Here is a 12,779-nt window from a genome sequence, read left to right as displayed (position 1 = left end):
CCTTTTACTGGACCTTGTTTGAGTTCTCTTTAAACATGTTTCTTCTACTGTTTTCATAAGTGTTATACTACCTCTTTTCGCTTCTGAAATTGTTTAAATCCCAGGTTTTCTTAAAAACATGTTCTTTCTACCCTCACTATGCTTCGAGTCAGTTTCTTCACTTTGCTGTTTCAAACTTGCTATTGTATCTGTTTGTTTTCTCATAAGTCTCTGAAAGAGACCTCTGAGCCTGTTTCAATTATTTGTCTCCTCGTCTCTGTATCTGATTCGAGTTGGAAACCCTAGGATTTGGGGTTTTGGCGAGTTTTGATCTTGTGTTTGGACTAGGGTTCTATTTTGGAACCCTGGACTCTCTCAGACTCACTCTGAGTCTATAAACTGTGCTTGAACTTCTTTGTTTATGACTCTAAACTTTTTCTATGCTAGACTCTTCTATTGATTGGTATGACAGTTTATCGTACTTGAGCATGGCTGTATGTTTTTATATGTGTGATGAATACTTTCTTCCAAAAAGGGTTTCAACTTTTGATTGATTCAGAATCCTCTTTTAGGTTTAATTGATTAGTACTGATTTTCCTTAAGTCGAGATTTTTCCCATCTTCCTGACCTGGTTCATTCACATGAAATCTTCAATTGCTGATTTTACTGGCTGTTGATTGATTGCCTTTCCTTATTTTGCACAAACCGTGTGCTATCAAACTTTTTCCTTAAATAAATCTCTATGTATTTACCCTTCTTGTACTGCTTTGGAAAAGTGTTTGATCAACCTCTTGGCTTAATTATTTTACCCGTTTGAAATCAGAATCCCTTAACTAAAGGGAAACTTGTGTAATTGATTGACAACTGATTTTTTTAAATTATTCTCCTACCTTATTCTGCTTGCCTTCTACAATATAAAAAGGGCAAGACTCCTTTCTCACGAAAAGGGGGACAACTTTTCAGACACTTTCAATTACACATTCTCAATTCAACACTTTTACACTACTCAATATCATAGTTCTCTTCTAAAATCATAGTGTTCTGACTGCTTGCTTGCACTTTGGCTTTACAAGACTACTGCTTTCTCTTCTCTTGTTTCCTTGAAACTGGTATGTTCTAGTTTGGTTTTCAGCCTCATCTCAATGTGTTTACTTTACAGCTTCTACACCCCTGTCTGCTTTACTGCCTATGTTAAATGTTAATTAGCATGTCAATTCCTTTGTATATGTTTCTACTATGAATCCTTACACCCCTGCTTTACTGCCTATGTTTAATGTTAATTAGCATGTCAACTTCTTTGCGTATGTTTCTACTGTGAATCCCTGCACCCTTGTCCCCTTCTATGTATTTGAGTTGAAGTTCAGAACATGGCAACATCCAAATTGTTGCTCATGTTTGGACTTGATCCCTTAGGGGATCCTAACTCCCAAACAATGTGGCTAACAAGCTGGTTGGGGTGTGCCAGCACTTCCAATTGCTAGGTATGACCACCAGCCTATCTTTGCTTTTTCCCAGAGTCCCTTCTCTGCACTTACACTCATTCCTGGTTTCTAAGTTCTGCCCCCCTCCTGTGAGCCTTGCCTTGGGACCTTGAGCTCCCTCTGAACTTGGACACTTGAGGGCTGGCTCTTCCACACTGCACTATGACTCAATCTTGTATTTGGGTGTAAGCACTGCCCGGAGTCCATGAGGCTCTTGGGAACTTTGACACACCCTGTACACCTCCTTTTTCCTACCCCCGGAAGGGTATTATGGGAGTTTTTCTAATTAAAGGACAATCGAAACGGGATTTATTATTAAAAGATTCAGAGTCGCCACTTGGGATTATTTATGGTGTCCCAAGTCACCGGTTCAAATCCCGAATCGAGGAAAAGATTGACTCTGTATTACAGTCTGCGAGCCAGAAATCCGGGTAAGGAATTTTGTTAACCCGGGAGAAGGTGTTAGGCACTCCCGAGTTCCGTGGTTCTAGCACGGTCGCTCAACTGTTATTATTGGCCTATTATCTGATTTTATTACAAGTTTTAAACCTATGTGCATTTTTAACCTTAACCGCTTTTGATTATTTTTAAAGAAAGATTTGCAACGTCATTTAAAATATATCTTGAACCGCGTCACATAAATGCACCCGCGGTCCACAACACATTCTATATAACATTGTTGAGATTTGGATTTGGGTCACATAAATGCGCACCCGAGTTTAGGAAGGTAAATTATTAAAATAACGCGCCAAAAGTAACTATGCGTTTGCAACTTTGCGAGGGCCATGGAAATTCAACTAAATGGCACGCCCCGAATTCTAAGGATAAACAAGATTAATTAAACGAGGGCCATGCAATTGAGATTTTTGTTTGGCATGGCACACCTCGTATTATTCTAACTAAAGGGTTTCTATGTTAACTCGTGAGGGCCATAAACTAATCGTTCACCTATCATGGCTCTCCTAAGTTAAACAACGGTCATGATCCATTTAAACGCAAAATGAACTCCCCACTAAGTGACATTCCATTTGCATTGTTCTAATCCATATATACGTGATGCCTTATTTACTAGTGGGCTTGGGGAAATGGATTCAGCTTTGACCATGGTCTGAAATCCAAGATTTCTTTTAAAAGGAACTGGGCTAGAGGGACAGCCCGAAGTCGAGATTCCCACAAGAAAGCCTCAAGGACTTAGTTGGGCCAACAAGAGTTTGGGCCCAAATACGGAACTCTGCATTACACCAAGCATGCTCTATCACCCTAAGTCAATTTAATGTGAAAGCAAGAATAAGAGGCAGCGAAATTAACATTCATTTGGAGTAAACTAACATGAAGCAAAACCCATCTTTAATCTGAGCCCTAAAGGCATATGCACAAACTCCCATTTGATTTCAGATTTGTAATTATCTTAGCAGGGAATGATAGATAAATAATTTGATCAAATGCTCCCAAATCAAACATTGGTTCATCATGCTTGAAATCAATCTTTTAACTAACTTCACAAAAAAATCATTTTACTTGCACCGTGGTTTAATCCAGACGAGATAGTAGATGGAAATCTGTGAAGTGTTCTAATGAGCAAACATGAATCTTAAACTTTAAGCTCGTAATAATCATGCTTACAAAACATCATTTGTATAAATCAATACACATACAAGCCAACACCTAGCACTTCAAAATGTCAAGACTAAAACCCGCTAATCTTAAACAGAAACTAAACAAAATCTGTGACCCAGAATACAAAATCAAACATGAAGCTGAATAGTTAAAGTCCATAGTTCACTTGTCATAAAAACATCTACAAAACTGTTTGTACACCCTCTAATCATGCTATTTGATATTGAAATTAAACACTGAACTATAACACAAACCCAACTTTATAACGTGCAAGCAACAACTTATTTAAACCTATCATTGCAAATTACTACATGATATGAAACAACAAAATAAATAGAGAAAAAATAATTGAATTGACTACAACTTGTATTCCATCAAATCCATTGAATTACACAATCAACCTTAGTCATTGTTCATTGGGCTAAGAAGGATACCTGGAAAACAAAGTAAGAGAGAAGTGAGAAGATCAGCAGTAAGCAGTAGCAAACAGCCCAGATTTGGTCAATCAAACACCGATCAGCTCAGTAAAACCAATAGAATAGTGGACAGATGATGTTTGGCTATAATTCCATATTTTTAGTGCATTACTTACTTTACATTTTGATGTTTTAATGCTAAATTGTAATACAATCATGCTTAATTGAGTTTATTTTATGTGTAGGTACTTTGAAGATGGGATTTTGGAACAAAATGCACAAAACAATTGGAGAAGATGACGAGGAGCCTATATGATGCCTTAAAGTTGTGATTGGAGTTGCATTGGAGCAAGAAAGACCCCTCGGAGCTGAGTGCGCGCAAAGACGAGACAACGAATTGAAGAAAAAATGGCCTGAACTAGCGCGAGCTCTAGCGCGATCGCGCTAGTTCAGAAGCGGGAGGCAGAACGTCAGGCTACTAGCGCGAACTTTAGCGCGAACATTAGCGCGTTCGCGCTAGTCCCAGTTCCGGAAAAGGTCTGTTAGGGGCAAAATCAGAAATTTGGAGGAAATTTTACTTAACCTATATAAAGTCAAGCTCGCCCAAGGAGTAGAGGAGGAAGGTTTTCACAGTTTAGTGCAAGAAAAAGAGAGGCAAGGGAGGAGGACGTTTTTGAGAGGAAAACACAAGCACAGAGCCGCCGTGGAGGCCGGGTTTCATCTTTTCTTCCACCAACTTAGTCTTTTTATGTTTCCTTGTATGATTTGTTGTTTTGCTACCATGTCTATGTGGAGCTAAGCTTCACGTTCTAGGGTTGTGGTTCTTTCATGACTATTGTTATTCGGATATTGATTTTGATTGCTTAGTTTATCATATTGGTTTATTTATTCAAAGAACTCGACAGATTCTTATGAGCAATATTAACCCTGTCAACCAATAAACTAGATAAATTAGTTAGTCAATTCAATTGAAGAATACAATAGGAATGTTAGATAGCCCATAACCCTAGATCGTTTTCATTACATTGATATCATAAAAATTTGCTCTTCCTTTGTTTAAAGTTCATTATTTATATTCTTTATTTAATTAGTTTAGAATCAATTACTTCTAGGTTTAATTCTTGTTTAGATAATCAGGATAGTCTAATTTAGTTAATGGTTAATCACAAGTCCTCGTGGGATCGACATCCGACTTTTAGTCACTTTATTACTTGACGACCGCGTATACTTGCGTGTGCGTTTGGGAGCAACAACAGATCCCAAAAATCGACTTTAAACCAAACTTAAACCAATTCCCTCACCAAATGCTCAATTTCATAAGTTTTTCCAGAAATTCTAAATCGACAGAATGATTCAGAGAACTGAAACAGGAAACCTAAACCAATTCAAACAACTTTCAACATATTTTGTTGGATTTTCAGAAGGAAATAATTGATTCTAAACTTCATTATTTCTTTCTATCTTTTTTTAGTCTTCAGGGTGTCAAAAAGCTTCCTATTGAGTGAATAGAATGCTTCATTTATAGGGGGGGGGGGTCTGTGGTGTGCCTTCCAAGGCAAGGCAATCAGATTGCCCAAAATACCCCCATAAGGCATCTTTTAAAACTGAATTCTGGACAGCTGTCCATTTCTTTCAGATATTTTCATCTTTCATCCTATTTTCCTAATGATTTTGGGCAGCTGTCCATTTAAGAAGCTCCCCAATCAGTTATTGAGAGATTCCCCAAGTTAGACAATCCCCAAACTACCTCCTTAAGTTCCTAGATATTCAATTAACCCCTACAAATCCTTAAGGCTTTACAAATATGACAAACAACAATCATCACACCATTTTCACCAAACGGATCAAAATGAAACCACAACACTAAAATTGAACCTCTAAAACTTGAACATAATAGACCTCAAACAAAAATAGCTCTTCAGGCTGACTCTTGATAATGCCAACTAATCTAAACTAGGCTATTCAGGCAAACATAAAGACAACTTGTTTTCGGATTAAACCAATTAAGAAATTGAAACAAATTAACGAACAAAACAAACAGAGATACATAAAACTAGATTAATGAACCGCGCTGTTGATTTTAAAGTTAAACTAATCAATGGAGCTGAACAAAGATAATTAAAACTGATAACGAAACTAACATGTATTATAAGCTAAATTAAGCAAGAACTAAAACTAAGCAAAACCCTAGAGACTCTTAGATTCAAGAACTTCTGATTCTCTTTTATAAGTCAAAGCAAAGAAACTAGGAGAAGATAGCCTGATGGAGAAAAGAAGAAGAGGTGGGTGATAAAATAAAAGAAAACGAAAAATGAAAAAGCACGAGAATACCTTGCTGAGAAGCAGACCAACCATTCTTTTATGTTTGCCTCAACCGACCAACAAGGGTCTTTTCCTTCAAAGGATCCGTTCTTGCATGGCTCTGACCGGATCTCCTTGAAGGAAAAGACTTCTGAAAGTCTATCTTGAAGCAAGAGGGCTCAAATCTTGACCAAAACAAAGATACATGGACGACTTGGTGGAGTCTTGGACCGATTTGAGGGGATTAGGGTTTCGGGTCCGATCTTTGATCTAAAATTCGAAGAGCCTGAGGACGATTCGAAGGGAACGGGTTGGGGAATTGGTATGAGGAGACGAAGGGGATCCTAGGGTGTAAGTTTGGTGGGGATTGGAGGAGGCGCCGCCAGTGGGTAGTGGTGGGATTTAGGGCGGCTCTAGGGTTCCATGGTTGGTCTCTGAGGTGAGAATGAGAGAGATGAGAGATGGGGGGTGGGATTAATTTGGACACTTTTATATCAATGTGATGCCCAGTTCCCAGCCACTGATTTGGGGTGAGATCAACGGCTCAGGTGAATCCTAACGAAACGAGGTCGTTTGGATAAGAGAGGGGGGGGGGGAGACCGGGTGCGTGGGATTGGGCCGGGTTTGGGACTAATTAGCCGGGTATTGGGGAAAAAATATTTTCCAGGTGATGTTTCTTTGTTGCCGACTTGAAATGTAATTTTGAGATGCTTTCCCTTTTCTTCGGGTGGGCGCCTGATTGCCAAAAAACTTGAATTGTATTCCCTTGTTCTCCAGGTGGGCGCCTGATTGCCAAAAAACTTGAACCGTATTGCCTTGTTCTCCAGGTGGGCGCCTAATTGCCAAAAACTTGCACTGTATTCCCTTGTTCTCCAGGTGGGTGCCTGATTGCCGAAACTTGAATTGTATTCCCTTGTTCTCCAGGTGGGTGCCTGATTACCAAAACTTGCATTGTATTCCCTTGTTCTCCAGGTGGGCGCCTGATTACCAAAACTTGAGTTATATTTCCTTGTTCTCTAGGTGGGTGCCTGATTGCCAAAAAACTTGAATCGTATTCCCTTGTTCTCCAGGTGGGCGCCTGATTGCCAAAACTTGAACTGTATTCCCTTGTTCTCCAGGTGGGTGCCTGATTGCCATAAACTCGAATTGTATTCCCTTGTTCTCCAGGTGTGTGCCTGATTTCAACAAAAATAGATAAAACAAAGAAAATTTTCTGCCCCAGTTTGGTAGCTGGGCACGTATGTGAGTGTTAAACTGAATCATGTAACCAAATATTACTAAGAATTTGAAAGCTAGGTCCCATTATCCAGGGGGGTCCTGAGAACTCTTAATTAAACGATAATTTTAAATATAAGTTATATCTTCTAAAGGTGTGACTTCCGCTAAATCTTGTTATCTAAGAGGGTCTTAAACTACACCCCATTATCCAGGAGGGTCCTGAGAATCAAAAATCAAGTCTTATTTAAGAGTGACAATTTTACGGTTGAATTACATTACCCTACAACAGAACTTACGCTAAATCTTGTTATCTAATGGAAATCTTAAAGCTAGGTCCCATTATCCAGGAGGGTCCTGAAAACTCCTAATTGAATCCTATCTCAAACATGCAAACTTTGAAACCAACTTATATTCCTTGGGGTGCATTTATGCTAGATTTTGCTACTTATGATTGTTTCGATTTTTAAACTAGGTCCCATTTTCCAGGAGGGTCCTGAAAATTTACCGACAAACTTGTCTGGTGCTTGCTCTTCCCCTACGGAGGGTTTTTCTAAAACAAACGAAATTTTCTGCCCCTGTTTCAATCAAAGAAAATTTTTGTTAGTTTAAAAATATGGTGGTTGGTTTGTGGCCTTGACTTTGAGGGAGATTGCTCCTTCACTTCCCATGATCGCTTTGATTTCCACTTGAAGACCTTGCTAGTTTATTGACTAACCACTTTCTCTGTCATCCTTATCACAGAGAATACCTCTTCTCCATTCAGACCAAATACCCCCTATCTGTTGCATAGCTCATGACCTGACATTTACCAAGCCCTTGTGTTTCACATGAATCTCAAAGCACGACAATTGCCACCCACTCATTGCGCATGTTGTTCTTTCTTGACTTAAACCATTGGCTCTGGCCTTGAGGTCTATTGTTCCTTCACTTGCCATGATAACTGATTCCCACTCGAAGACCTTGCTTGTTTATTGACTAACCACTTTCTTTGTTACCCTTAACACAGAAAATACCTCTTCTCCGTTCAGACCCAATACCCCCTATCTGTTGCATTGCTCATGAACTGACATTTACCAACCTTTGTATCTCACATGAACCCCAAAGCACGTCAATTGCCACCCCCTCAGTGTGTATGTTGTTCTTTCTTGACTCAAACCACTGGCCATGGCCTTGAGGTCTATTGCTCCATCACTTGCCATGATAACGTTGATTTCTGCTTGGAAGATCTTGCTTGTCATTGGTTAACCACTTTCTTTGTCAATCTTATCACAGAAAATACCTCTTCTCCATTCAAACCCAATATCCACTATCTGTTGCATTACTCATAAACCAACATTTACCAAACCTTTGTGTTTCACATGAATCTCAAAGCACGTCAAATGCCACCCACTCGGTGCATATGCTGTTCCTTCTTGACTTAAACCACTGGCCCTGGCCTTGAGGTCTGTTACTCCATCGCTAGCCATGATAACTTCAATTTCTTCTTGGAAGATCTTGCTTGTCACTGGTTTACCACCCTTTTTGTCAATCTTATCACAGAAAATACCTTTGATTCGTTCACCCTAGCCCTCCTTCTGTTGCATTGTCCATGAATTGATATATACCAAGCCTTTGTATTTCACACGAATCCCAAAGCATGTTTATTGTTACCAGCTCAGTGCGCTTGTTGTTCATTCCGGACTTATGACGCTTTGATGTGCTAACCAGATCCCGTTTTTGTGCAATTGGAAAGCTGGTGGCAAATTTTGAAGTCATTTCTCACTTGTTCTGACCAAAAAGACTCAGGAAGAGGAAGTAAACAAGACAAAAGGAACAGAGTAGAGGACAATGGAAAGAGATGATTCCTAACAAGAAAACTACAAAGTAGAAACCTATCGGATGTGGATACCAACTCTAATGACCATGACATGCACCTGCGGCCTATTCTGTTAAGCAAATCTGATATTCAGCTCTCGTCGTACCTTTTTGCCGTGAAACTGGGCCTCAATGCTCCGCTTATCCAATCTGATTCACAATCCTTATTCGACTTGTAGTGCCCGAAGGATTTTCACCATCAAGCCTCTCTCATTTTGTTCTTTCTCTCAACTCACTGTCGCCTCAAGGTGCCCGTGAAGGTTTTCACCAATAAGACTCTATCATTTTGATTTCTCTCAGCTCCCGTCGCTTTACAGTGCCCGTGAGGGTTTTCACCAATAAGACTCTCTCATTTTCATTTCTTTGTCAGAACAGAGTGTTGCCCCTGATATGAATCACCTTTACTTGCTCGACTTGGCATCTCTCGAAGACTGATCAGAAGGTCTTTCTTTGGACTGTAACGTGGGTTTTTTGGATAAGGTTAGAAAGAAAGGGTATCAAAGGCTCAAAACAATTCAAATGGGTTCAAAATTACAACTTTCGAAATCAGATTTCTTACAACAATCACAACTTCTGCCCCCAGTTTCTTTGCTTGGGGACTTTTGAATTTTTACTTTAATGGGACGGAACCGTGAGGCTGCCTACGTATCCTTAAAAGAAATCAGGTCGAACGTAGTTCATGACATAGGAATTACTTTGTTTGTTGTGATTTTCTTTTCTTTTTCCTTTCTCCTCTTTTCCTCTTTTTGTTTTTCTTCTCTTTTTTTCTTTTTTCCTTCTCTTTTCATTCTTTTCTTTTTCTTTTTCTCTTTTTCCTTCTCTTTTTCTCTTTTGCCTTTACTTATCTTTTGCGCTTGCGTTTCTGAACTTTGCTACTGATTCCAAAAGAGGTGTATGAAAGAAAATAAATAAGGCTCAAAGAGGTAACAAAGGATAAAGTATTTAGATAGCAGAACAAAATGCCTTCATCATTCCAATCTTCAAAACATGCCAAGTACAAATAACACAATTAAACAAACCACAGAAAATATTCGTAACATCTTTTGATTGTACCAGACTTGATAACCATATCCACACATTCGCCTTCTACATCTGTTAAATACAAAGCACCATTGGACAACACTCTCACTCTCCCTACCACGAACGGCCCCTGTCAATTTGGGCAAACTTGCCTTAAGCTTCAACCTGATGCGGCATGATGCATTTCAATAGGGCTTCTTTATGTTCTATCTGCCCCAGTTTCACACAATTCGGGCTTGAAGTGATCTCAAAATCCCTTTACTTATTTTTCTCAAACGTCCATATCATCTTCCAAATTGTTTCATTGCTTCATGATTAAACTAACTTTTTAACACCGGCCTGAGAATTACGCGCGCATGTCATGTCACAAGAGTTAACAAGAAAAGGACTATAAAAGGAAAAGAGAACTTAAACAAAAATGACTAGAAATAACAGAAAACAGAAAATTGCATTAGACCGATGGTGAAAGGGTTCGAACAAACAAACTGAACTGGGGTTACAACCTTGGAACAAACCTAGACAACACTAAACGAGCTACTACGACTAAACAAAGTAGGCACAATAAAAGGATAGAAGGATTTGAGCCACAAGACAATATCCGGATTACAACCCTGAAATAACCCGGACAACAGAAATAACAACAAAATAAACCACGAAGACTCCTCCCTGGCTAGCCAAGAAAGGAGCATCTTTCCAATTACCAAGCTCGACATCTTATCCACTGAGTTCCGTATCAATATTGCCAAGACCATTACCAACTTCAATATTATCAACTTTAGTCAACCCGTTCCTAAGAGGATTCACATGCTCCTTGTCACTGTCATTGATCACAATTACCCTTTCTTGAATCATTCTTTCTATTTCCCTTTTCAAAGAGCGACAATCTTCAATACTATGCCCTTGGACATTAGAGTGGTATATGCATCGCACAGCAGGATCAAAGCCTTTTGCATATGGGTCTGGAGTATAGCCGAGGAGCGGCTCAATCAGGCCAGAATGCTTTAACTTTTCAAACAAGCTTGTATAGGATTCTCCGATGGGCGTGAAAGCATTTTCTTTTTTTCAGTAGTCTTTTCATTTTATACTCTGGCCTCGGTTGGAACCTTTTGTGGGCAGGTGGTTGATATGCCTGAGGGGGCAAGTGAGATATTTGTGGAAGTGGTGCGGGCCATCGCGGGCCTCGGGGATGTGGAGCATATGGTGGTGCATTGTGGGCGGGGTATCGGGGAAGTGATGTACGATTTTGGGGGTTCTGTGGAGAGAAGTAGCAGTTGGGAGGATTACAAGGATATTCACGAGGTCGATATTGAGGCTGAAAGCGTTTAGCAAGAACGACCACTGGACCCTGTCGTCGGCGGGGCTCAGCAACATCTTTTCTATCAATGGGAGGGCTATCCCGAGCAACTTGTTCGTTCCATCTGAGCCAAAAATCCCTAAAACTTTCCTTGGGTTTCTTTTCCATATGAGATAGGGAGGAGCGGTCTGGGACAATGTCTATATTATACTGAAAGTGTCGCACAAAATCTTGAGCCATGTCGCCCAATGTATGCCACTTACCGACATCTTGACGATTATGCCATTCCAAAGCTGCGCCAGTCAAGCTCTTATTGAAATATGCCATCAACAAATCATCTTTCTCGCCAACACTTCTCATTTCACTGCAATAAACCCTCAGGTGGGCTACTGGATCTCCACACCCATCATACAAGTTAAATTTTGGCACTTTAAATCCCGCGGGCAGGCGAACGTCAGGGGACACAGACAGTTCTTTGTAAGCCATGCTACCCTGGTCTCCCATTCCTTGCTTGTTCTTTAAGGACTGTTCTATGCCTTTCAGCCTCCTGGGTATCCCATCTCACCCTTCTCTTTCTGTGAACTTTTCATTTTCAACATGAGGCTCATCCCGCGAGCCCTGCTTGTATGAGTTGGGAACCTTGTGGGCAACCTCGGAGGGGTAATATTGGTCATCATGAGCTTTGAGTGGATATTCATTGTTGGGAACAGTGGATATGACAGGAGGGCAATTTTGAGGAGAGGTAATTGGAGGAAGAGTGATGGAGCTACTAGGGTGGTTGGGAAAACTGTGATAAACGGGTGGATCTGGAGAGTATGGGGGATCATCCGACACTACGACTGGAGTTTGGGTAAGGGTAGCATCTAAGAAGCTAGGTGGTGGCGGGGGTGGTGCCCTCCCCGTCATCCAAGCCTGATACATGTCTGCCATGTGTTGTCTTAACATCTTTACCTCTTCAACCAACCCATTGCCCTGTTCAACCAACTGCTTTCGGGCACCAGTATCAACCAACCCAATTTTGTTGTTGTCCACTATTGCCTTTTATGTTGTGGAGAGGAGTTACTACTTCGAGAACTACAAACCAACCACCTTTCTGCTATGAAGATATCAAAAGGAACAAAATGGGGTCATCCCGTTAGCGTTAGGGCATTTAACATCAAAAATATCACATTGCGTGCAATGCACCTAACAACAATTAATGGTTCTAGAATTACTTCAAGGTCATAAGGTCACTTGGCATCATCCCAATTTGTCCATTTGAATCTTCTCCTTTCTTTTCTTTCCTCGCACTTCTTAGCTCGCTCATTTTCTTTCCCCTTTTTCTTTTTGATTATCGCTCTTTTTCTTCCTTCGCATTTCTCACATCCCATAATTTCACCCTCTTTTTTCTTTTCTTTTTTTCTTTTTTTTCTTTTTCTCTTCTTTTAATAATTAAATAAAATGATTCGATCGAATCCTATGTAGGTTGCCTACGTATCATGACCCCGTATGAATCAGATCTTCGCGTAGTTCTGGAAGATCAGGAATAAAGGAAACCAACTGACGTTCTCATTTTCTTTTTCTTTTCCTTTCTTTTTTTTCTTTTTTCTTTTTACCTTA

Source organism: Nicotiana attenuata, chromosome 8 (genome assembly GCF_001879085.1).
Source record: "Nicotiana attenuata strain UT chromosome 8, NIATTr2, whole genome shotgun sequence".
Classification (NCBI taxonomy): Eukaryota; Viridiplantae; Streptophyta; class Magnoliopsida; order Solanales; family Solanaceae; genus Nicotiana; species Nicotiana attenuata.
This window is presented reverse-complemented; position numbering follows the sequence as displayed.